At 48.9% G+C, this 9,776-nt stretch overlaps 1 long non-coding RNA gene and 1 other non-coding gene across 2 annotated transcripts; one reads left to right on the plus strand and one right to left on the minus strand.

Moving 5' to 3' along the window:
* Nucleotides 1-693: 693 nt before the first annotated feature.
* LOC135972003 (uncharacterized) lies at nucleotides 694-3,829 on the plus strand. The gene is made up of 2 exons (XR_010588524.2): nucleotides 694-1,037; nucleotides 3,113-3,829. It is a non-coding gene; the product is annotated as an uncharacterized lncRNA (long non-coding RNA).
* Nucleotides 3,830-5,041: 1,212 nt separating this feature from the next.
* Nucleotides 5,042-5,148, minus strand: LOC123574730 (U6 spliceosomal RNA). Its single transcript, XR_006699933.1, has one exon. It is a non-coding gene; the product is annotated as a U6 spliceosomal RNA (small nuclear RNA).
* Between the last annotated feature and the right edge of the window lie 4,628 nt (nucleotides 5,149-9,776).

Consider the following 9,776-nt stretch of genomic DNA (forward strand, 5'->3'; position numbering starts at 1 on the left):
ATCACTGGTAAACAGGCTGCCCCTCCCCCCTTCCTCCCTCCTCATGCAAACCTCCCCCATCCCTCACTTTCACCTCCCTTCCTCCCCAACCCATCTTGTACTCTGTGAAAAACTGTAGTCCCCTCAGTTGCCAAGGGAACCAAGCCTTTTATTCCATCCGTGACTAGCTGGTTGGACTGAGGAGTGGGGCAACAACTGGTACCCAGGCCTTTGGAAGTCCAAGCCCTCCCTTTTTCCCAAAGGGGGAGGGGTGGGCTGCACCCCCGTTGCCTTTTCACCCAAACCCAGCTGGGTGGGACCGAGCCCTTGGGCTCTCAGGAGCTCCCTGGCTGTGGGCTCGGGAGATCAGTGCTCCCCAGGCCCTCCTCTGGCCCTGGCCCTTTCCAGAGGACAATAGCCTTCATGCAAGGGAAAATTCCATCGCCCAGGGTTCAAGTCTCCAAGGAGTTGCTGGGGCCTCTGTTTAGCCTGGAGTGGGCTCTGAGGAGCCGCTGCAGCTGCCCGGCTTGTTTTCCCCCTCGCTGTGTTTTATTTTTAACCCCTGAGCTGCCAAGGATTGTTTTTCCCCAACCAGTGCCTGGGAACTAAGGGAGGGAAGAAATAAGGCTTTGTTCCCTTTGGGGAACTAATTGGGAAAGACAGGCAGTGTGGCCGGCTTGGCTCTATTAGGGTGTGAGGCTCCCACCCCTCACTGCACAACATCTTCACCCTAACCCATGCCCAGGAGGCTGGGAGTGCAGAGGTGCTCCCCAGGCTGCAATCAGAGGCCCAGGGGCTGATGGGAACCCAAGTGCAGCTTCAAAACTGCAAAGGCAGCTCCGAGCCATTTTCTAGGGCTCCGAAGATACTTGGGAAATAAGATGTTGGGAGCTGGAAATGTCTACTTTTTCCCATTTCAACCCCCCAAACTAACCCCTGCTTTTCTCTTGCTGCTGCTGCTGCTGCTAGTGGTGGTGGCTGCTGCTGCTGTTGTTGTTGTTGTTGTTTTCCAGACCTGCATAATGAACTCTGGAAGAAAAGTGAGGGAACTCAAAAAAGTAAGTAACCAGAAAATCAAGACATTATACTTTTAAACACTAGGCTAATCAATGGGAAACACCTAGCAACCCCGCTTATAAGTTTATTCCCTAAAAAATATTCCTTATACTCAGAAATCTAATTTCATTGCAAATTAGCTAGAAATTAATGAAAAATTTGTTCCACTGCCATTTTATTTTAAGATCAAATGGATTCCAGATAGGGACCCATTAAGAATGTAAGGACTATTGTGATCCCGTCTAGGGACAGAGCAAAGGTCTAAGGAATCACCCACTTGCAGCAAGCCCATACATTCAAGTTAGGGCTGGGGCATATGACACCCAGTGCATTCAGGTAAAGACTGCTCACCTATTTACCAAGAATATTTGAGAGAAGAAAATGCTCCTGCCTGGCAGACAATAGCACAAAGCATTTCTCTGTACCTGGGCACATCTGCTCCACTCGATAAAAGAGGACCCCTGACCCAGATACACAGGCAGTTGGAGAAGAGGACAACTATGAACTGATACAAAGGCAAGAGGTTCCTGGTAGCATTGGAAGAACACAGACTGGTGCATAATGCACGGCGTGTGCAATAAAAGTAAGCTGTATTAAAACTTCAGCCTTGTTAATAGCTACAAAAAAAATTGTTAGAAAGAATGAATAAGATCTTGGCCAGGCACAGTGGCTCACGCCTGTAATCCCAGCATTTTGGGAGGCCGAGGTAGGTGGATCACCTGAGGTCAGGAGTTCGAGACCAGCCTGGCCAACATGGTGAAACCCCATCTCTACTAAAAATACAAAAAAAATTAGCCAGACAGGGTGGTGTGCACCTGTAATTCCAGCTACTCGGGAGGCTGAGGCAGGAGAATCTCCTGAACCTGGGAGGCGGAGGTTGCAGTGAGCCAAGATTGAGCCACTGCACTCCAGCCTGGGCAACAAGAGCAAAAAGAATGAATAAGATCCGGTATTTGATAGCACAACAAGATGACTATAGTCAATAATAACTGAATTTAAAAATACATTTAAAAATAACAAAAAGAGTATAACTGGATTGTTTGTAACACAAAGGATAAAAGCTTTAAGTGACAGACGCCCCATTTACCCTGGTGCAATTACTACACAATGTATGCATGTATCAAAATACCTCCCGTGCCTCATAACTATACTCACCTACTATGTCCCCACAAAAATTTTAAATATTTTTCTAATTTTTAAAAATTTGTTGAAAAACCATCAGCCCTGTTAAGTTGCTCACATGTGCTGTTGCAGCCCCAGCTCACTCCTGCTGACACAGGGTCCCCCACAGCTACGGGTCTATCCTTCCTCTGGTGTGGCAAGACTACATTTTCAGGAAGCTGCTGGGCAGAATGAAGCAACTCAAAGCTCAGGAGAAGTGTCTACGTGCCTTTTAGGGTTAGGGTTTAACCCGGCACCCAGGGATTTCCCAGCATGCAGACAAAGGCACTGAGAGTTAGAGCAGAAGCTGAAAGGGTGAGTCAAGCCAGGACTCAGCACCCTTGAACCCATCCACAGCTCCCACTCACATCATCCCACACTCCCTTTTCTCATTTACTCCAAGCATCTGGAGCCCCAAGCTCCTGCGTCTCAACCCACGCCCTCAGTAACAGTATCCATTGCCAAGCCAGAATTGACTCTGGGCCCACCGCACCACTCACTCAGAGTCTGTGAGGAGTGAGCAGCACACGAGACCGGAAACAGGCCAACTCAGAGGTGGGCTCCCCACTGCACGTCTTATCCGAAAAGATGCCCCTCAGTCCCATCAGTGTTGACTTTGCATTGCACCATTCGATTATTTCCTTCAGCTCTTCTTAAGACAAATGGCTGGCTGTTGGGAGACTGGCCAGGGTTAAGGTGGAGCCTCAATGTGGCCATTTTCACAGTCCTGGCAAAGCCCATGGTTGGTGCCAAACCCTCATTGAACTGAATAGAACGGAGGAAAGCTAACCAACCCACCAGAATAATAATCACTAATGCTTATGGGGTGATCACACACCAAGACTGCTCTAAGTGTTTTATGTGTATTCATTTATCTTTACCTCATCATAAGTACTATTATTTTTCTACTTTATAGATAAGAAAACTGAAACAAGGTCGCAAACCACATGATCTACAGGGGAGCCACCACTGCCTCCTGAAGAACCCCAGTCAGGAATCCCAGATTAATTTCCCCAGCATCCTGTTTGGAAACCACATGTCCGCCCTGCAACTGTACCTGGCTTGTGTCCCACAAGGAGAAAGATGCAGGGGCCTCCAGAAGCTAAAGAGGTAGATATGGGTTTACTTGGGTTAATGTGGCCAGGGAGTCGGGAGACCTGGATTCCCGTCCTGGCTCTGCCCTCATCTGCGTGAGAATGGCCAACTGTTCCAACCATGAGTTCCACCCTCCTCATTGCTCAGCCACCAGGTTTCCAGGTCCCTCAGGCTCCTGCACATCCTCAGCTCTCTGAAGAACAGTGACTGGTGTGACGACAGGGCCCCTTCACAGAGCGAACCTGACAAAGAGCTACTCACCGCACACACGAGCCTTAGAATGCACATGTCAGTGTTTTGGGAAATATGTGCTGTTTTGAAATGTGTCTGGGCCATGAGTAAGTTTGGGGGGAGACGGGATAGGAGCTTTTCTTCCAGTTAACGAAGTGAGGCTTCATGGAGGAAGAAGATTTTCTTAGTCACATTTCCTGTTTCACACTGACCTTTTAAAAGGAAACCCACAACTGAACCTGTGCTAGGGCCTGCTTACAAAACCTACCCACAGGTATAATAAAGATGATCTAAATAAAGCCAAGCTTAACCTGAATCAGTGGAAATAATACGATCACCAAGAAGGGCTGATGGCCTGAGATAAGGGACATGGTGGTGCTCCATAAACTGCAAATAGAAGTGACACGTGAGAGATTTAATGATTATTAAACAGGAATCTAAGCAGAGAGGCAGAGATAAACCATGCAATCTTTTCATCAGTCTCTATGTACTCAGGGCTTAGCCACTTGTTATAAAATGGAGACTCTGAAAACTTAGGAGAGATGGATGCAGTGATTTCAAAAGAAGTTGTGTTGATTGGGTTATAAAATTAATTATGGGAATTAAGATTTCTTATCTGCAGAGGGAAAAACCAACAGATAACTGAAGAACTTAAAGTTGGTAAGGGGCCGGGCTTGGTAGCTCATGCCTATAATCCCAACACCTCAGGAGCCTGAAACAAGAGGACTGCTTGAGCCCGGTAGTTCAAAGTTAGCCTGGGCAACATAGTGAGATCCCACATCTATAAAAATAATGTTTTTTGTCCCCAGATGTGGTGGTGTGTGCTTCTAGTCCCAGCTACTCGGGTGGCTAAGCCTAGGAGGTTGAGGATGCAGTGTTCTGTGATCATACCACTGCACTACAGCCTGGGTGATGGAGCAAAACTCCATTTCAGAAAAAAACCAAAAAGTTGGTAAGGGATCAGTTATTGGATGACACATTGCCATATCTACTGACCAAAGAATGACAGGCCCAAACAGTAGCAGACAGATGTGGGATACTCAAGGATGTCCCAGAGATGGCCAGGTATGGTGGCTCATGCCTGTAATCCCAGCACTTTGGGAGGCCAAGGCAGGCAGATCACTTGAGATCAGGAGTTCGAGATCAACCTGGCCAACATGGTGAAATCCTGTCTCTACTAAAAATACAAAACTTAGCCAGGCGTGGTGGCGCATGCCTGTAGTCTCAGCTACCCTGGAGGCTAAAGCAGGAGAATTACTTGAACCCAGGAGGCAGAGGTTCCAGTGAGCTGAGATTACACCATTGCACTTCATCCTGGGCAACACAGTGAGACTCCAACTCAAAAAAAAAAAAAAAAAAAAAGAATGTCCCAGAGACACCTGCAGAACAGTCTCCAAGGCCTGAAGAGCTTCACCATCAGGCAGCACCCAATGCCATGGCTGTTTACACTGATTCAGGAAGACGTCACAGAAATGTTAAGTTTGAAAGCTTTGTTTTGTTTTTTTACTTTTTTATTTTAAAAAATATGTAATGCTTCACAAATTTGTGTGTCTTCTTTGCTCAGGGGCCATGCTAATCTTCTCTGTATTGTTCCAATTTTAGTACATGTGCTGCCAAAGAGAGCACTGTTTTGTTTTGTTTTAAACAAGGAGGCCTGGAATTGGACTGAAGTAAAAAAAAAAAAAAAAAATCATACAAAGGAAACAGTAATTATGTTAGCAAAAATAGAGTAGGGAATAGGGTTAGGCCATGACAGGCAATGATCCTAAGAGCTAGAGATCTCTCCCACCCCAACAGAGAGCGACACACACACACACACAGAGACAGAGACAGACAGACAGACACACACACACACACACACACACACACACACACACACAGACAGACACACACAGACAGAGAGACAGAGAACCCTGACCGGAATACCTCAGGCTCTTCCCAGCCAGCTTCCACATTGCTCTCCCATCCATCTTCACACCTAATTCTTCTACCAAACCCTCTGTCCACCCCAGGAGATTGTGAACTCAGGCACCAAATCCAACAAACTTCCCGAGGAGCTTATAACAATCTGTTTTACAGAGAAGTAAATGTTGCTGAGAGGGAAAATTGTCAGGCCTCAGTGTTCCAGAGCAGGAGGCATTCCTTCATTCCCAGAGAGGCCCTGGGCCTCAGCAAGCAAGCCTGACAAGCCCTCCGCAGCCAGAATCCAAGCTTCAGGCCACGCCTCCCTCACTGCTGGGCCCTGGACAGCGAGGTTGCTGCGCAGAACCCCTCTCCTCAGGAGGACAGTCCTCAGGGCTGCCCCACCTAACCTGTTCCCTCAGTCACTCAAGCCCTCCGTCCTCCGTCACAGCCTGGCTCTGTCCCTTCCCATGCCCCAGCCCCCAACCTCCCAGGACCAAGTGTCTCAGGGTTCCTACCCTCCTCCAGCCCTGACCAGCCTGGAAGCCAAGTGGCAAGCATGTGGTCAGCCGGGTGGGCCCTGAGAGCCGGTGGAATGGTGTTCACGATGCAGGGAACAAGAGTGGGGGAGGAGGGAAGGTGAGGGGTACAGGGGTGCCTCTGCCAGGCCACCACTCTGCAGCTCATTCTCCTCTGAGGTTATTCCCTGACCCACACCCCTCTGGAGCCCACCCCAGCTGCTTCCTCTTCCTAGGGGTCTCCACCTGCTGTTCTGTGACTCTCCTGAAAATAAACTTTTGAAAGGCAGCCTGTGTGGTGATTGTGAGCATGGGTTTAGGGTCAAGAGGTAACCCCACAGCCAGACTTCATCCTCCTCCAGGCCTCCATCCAGGGCTGCAGAAATAGCTAGCAATTGGCTGGCTAAGCCGGCAGTGGCTTACATGGAAAGAGGGGCCTTCTGCAGCTGTCACCTGTGCTTGTGGATTTGGTTTTCCAGTGTCAGGAAGGAAAGGTGATTTGGGAGACACCAAGCAAAGAGCAGGAGGACCTTTTCTGTCCCTTGAAATTTAGGAGGGAGATGACCACACCGAGGCTGAGCCTTCCAGCTCCACTGGCGCCTGATGCCCTCCCTCACCTGTGACTGCCACCCTGGGAGGTTCTTTAAGGCTCTGTGCATAGCTCCCCTGCACAGAGGGGAGGGCGCATGCCTGTCATGAACGCTCAGGTGGTGGAGTCCACAGGACAGGTAGGAGAGAAATGACTGTGGCCACTCAGCAACCACTTATGCCAGACACCCTTTTAATAGAATCACCTTCATCCAATCCTCACAGTCATCTCTTGAAATAGGCACTATTCTCATTTTGTAGACAAGGAAACTGAGACTGTAAGAGGTGAAAGTGCTAATGCAGATCATACTTATTAGGGACGGAGGCAGGACACAGCCCCACAAACACAGGGGGCAGCTGCCAAGGGGCCTCTTTTTCCATATAAGCCACCGCCTGCTTACCCAGCCAATTTCTAGCTATTTCTGAAGCCCCGGGATTGAGGCCTGAAGAAGGATTGAGTCTACTATGGTGTCACTTCCTGGCAAACTCTGAGAGGGACTGAGAAGGCCAAGTGGGGGCCTGCACCAGGCACCCCCAGCACCCAGGACGCCCCTCCTCCCACTGAGCCACTCAGAGGCCGGGTGCCGGCAGGGTCCTCTCGCTTCGCAGATCCTGCACCCCAGGCCAGACCCCGCATAAAAAGAGGTTTCCACAGTGCTCATATCCCACCAGGCTCAGACATGGTAGCCCCAGGAAGTCACATCCATCTGGGATCTTCCCACCCCAGTAGTCTTGTTATGGGGAGCTACAACAATATTAACCATGAGCACTGCTGGGGTCACTGTTCACAGCAGGCAGGAGGACCCCAGTGCAAGGTGTTTCTGTGGGGCCGCCTGGCATGCTGCATGCCCAGCACTGTAGGTGGACTGGATGGTGGAGGAGGCCCTGTTGGAACCTGAACAGAATGAACTTCTGGGAAACTCAGCCACTCTGGTCCTGGTATTCCTGGTATTCCAGTTGTATGTTTCAAAGCTGTCTTGGCTTAACTACTTCTATCTCATTTTAGGATCTTCCAAAAGAATTGGTGAACCAAGGTGTTAAACAGCCAGATCCATTCGGCTCCTGAGCTCTGGAGGGCTAGGACGCAGGGTAAAAGGACCCAGGGTCCCAGCACCTTTTACCAGCTTTCCTAGCCTGGCCCTTGAGACCCTGTTTGACAGGTTCCTGTCCACTGACCAGCCCATCTCAAGTCATCCTTGTGCCCTACCTTCAGTGCCTCTGGATAATCCCTCTGTGCCCTACCTTCAGTGCCTCCAAGCTCTGTCTCACCCACCTTGTGTCCTCTTGCCTGGGGATCAACCCCTTCCTTTCCCCAGCTAACCCCTACTTCACCTAGCACATTTCCATGTGAATTTCAAAGGCTAAGTGCAAGGATTACATTCCTCTGAACTGGTTGAGATCTTTCAGGATTCCTATCCATCCCCCAGTGTCCTGCCTATTTATCTCAATTTATGACACCCACACTTTCCCAATAATCCTGTTGTCTTTCTTGGTGTGGTTGTTGCTCCCTACAAATTGTCATTAAAGAGGTTGGATAGGAATGAGCCTGCAGCCCACTACTAGAGACTTCTCTTCTAGAGGTCGACATCGATCCACCCATCTTCATGCTAATGGCGGAAGGATTAGGTGGTTTTCTAGTTATTGATTACTATGGAACAAATGACTTCAGACATGCTGATGAAAAATGCCAACCATTTTCTTCTGCTCACGGATTCCTGAGTCAAGAATCTGGACAGAGCACAGCTGGGATGCCTCTTCGTTGGTTCATGTTCAGGGCTTCTGCTGGGAAAAGTAGACAACAGGGGTGAGAGAATGAACTGAGTGGTTAGGGGCTGGAATTATCTAGAGGCTTCTTCATTCCATGTCTGGTACCTACATTGGAAGGACTCAAAGACTGAGCTGAGCGGGGACTGTCATGTGTCGAATGACATGTGTCCTCTCCACATGGCTTGAGTTTCTCAAAGCATGGCAGCTGGGTCACAAGAGTGAGTATTCCAGGAGAACCAGACAGAAGCTGTGGGGTCTTTTATGGCCAGGCTTCAGAAGTCAAAAAACATTACTTTCTCCATACCCTACTGATCAAAGCAGTCACAAGACTGTCCTGATTCAAGAGGAGGAGCATAGGTCCCACTGCTGGATGGGAGGAATGTCTAACAATTCTGTAACAGCCACAGCAGCACTGGAAGCCTACACCCAGATGCAGAATGACTTGGGAGTCCCTTTGAGTCAGGGCGTAGGCACTACCTGACAGGCTACTCAATGGTGATAAGTCATCAAGAATAAGCAGTGCTGAGAGGCCTCTGACATTCCTGCAGAAAGGCTGGGGTATAGGCCAGACTACCACGATAAGGATTGTCTAACAGAATGAAGCCTCAAAGTGGATACTCAGTCTCCTGAAAAAGGCAGAACCCCTATTATCACAACTGGAGCATTCAGGATGTCAGACCAGCAGTGTGTGACATGATGCCATCACACAGGTTAGCTGAGCACCTTCAATCCCTCCTCCTGTGATCACATGAGACCTTGTCAAATGCCCATGCTGATATTAAGAAATACTATATAACATATTCCTGATCCAACAATTCAGTCATTGCCTTTCAAATGTGCAGATTTTTTTGTTCGTTTGTTTGTTTTGTTTTTTTCTGAGTTTCATGCTTGTTGCCCAGGCTGGAGTGCAACGGCGCGATCTTGGCTCATAGCAACCTCCGCCTCCCATGTTCAAGTGATTCTCCTGCCCCAGCCTCCCAAGTAGCTGGGATTACAGGCATGCACCACCACGCCCAGCTAATTTTGTATTTTTCTTAGAGAAGGGGTTTCTCCATGTTGGTCAGACTGGTCTCAAACTCCTGACCTCAGGTGATTTGCCCACCTCAGCCTCCCAAAGTGCTGGGATTACAGGCATGAGCCACCACGCCTGGCCTCAAATATGCATCATTAATCATCTCGACAGATATATTTCCAGTGATCAATGTGGATCTCACCAAACTGGGAAAGGATTAGGAAGTATACACATCAAGAGGGAAACAGGAGAAAGCAAATGGAGGCAGTCATTAGAATTATTCCTGAGTTCCTCTAGAGATGGTAGAAGGGAAGGGGGATTCCAGGGCCAAGTGGTTCTAGGTGGTCTCAGCCTACCAGCTTTCAGCTCTTCATTAGTGTCCCTTCAAGGCAAGACCCATCTCTTTCAGAGAGCAAACATTTACACTGGTCTAGGGTCGCTGGAGGCCATTTTACCTTGGAAGTATC

The sequence above is a fragment of the Macaca fascicularis genome, chromosome 7 (genome assembly GCF_037993035.2).
Source record: "Macaca fascicularis isolate 582-1 chromosome 7, T2T-MFA8v1.1".
Classification (NCBI taxonomy): domain Eukaryota; kingdom Metazoa; phylum Chordata; class Mammalia; order Primates; family Cercopithecidae; genus Macaca; species Macaca fascicularis.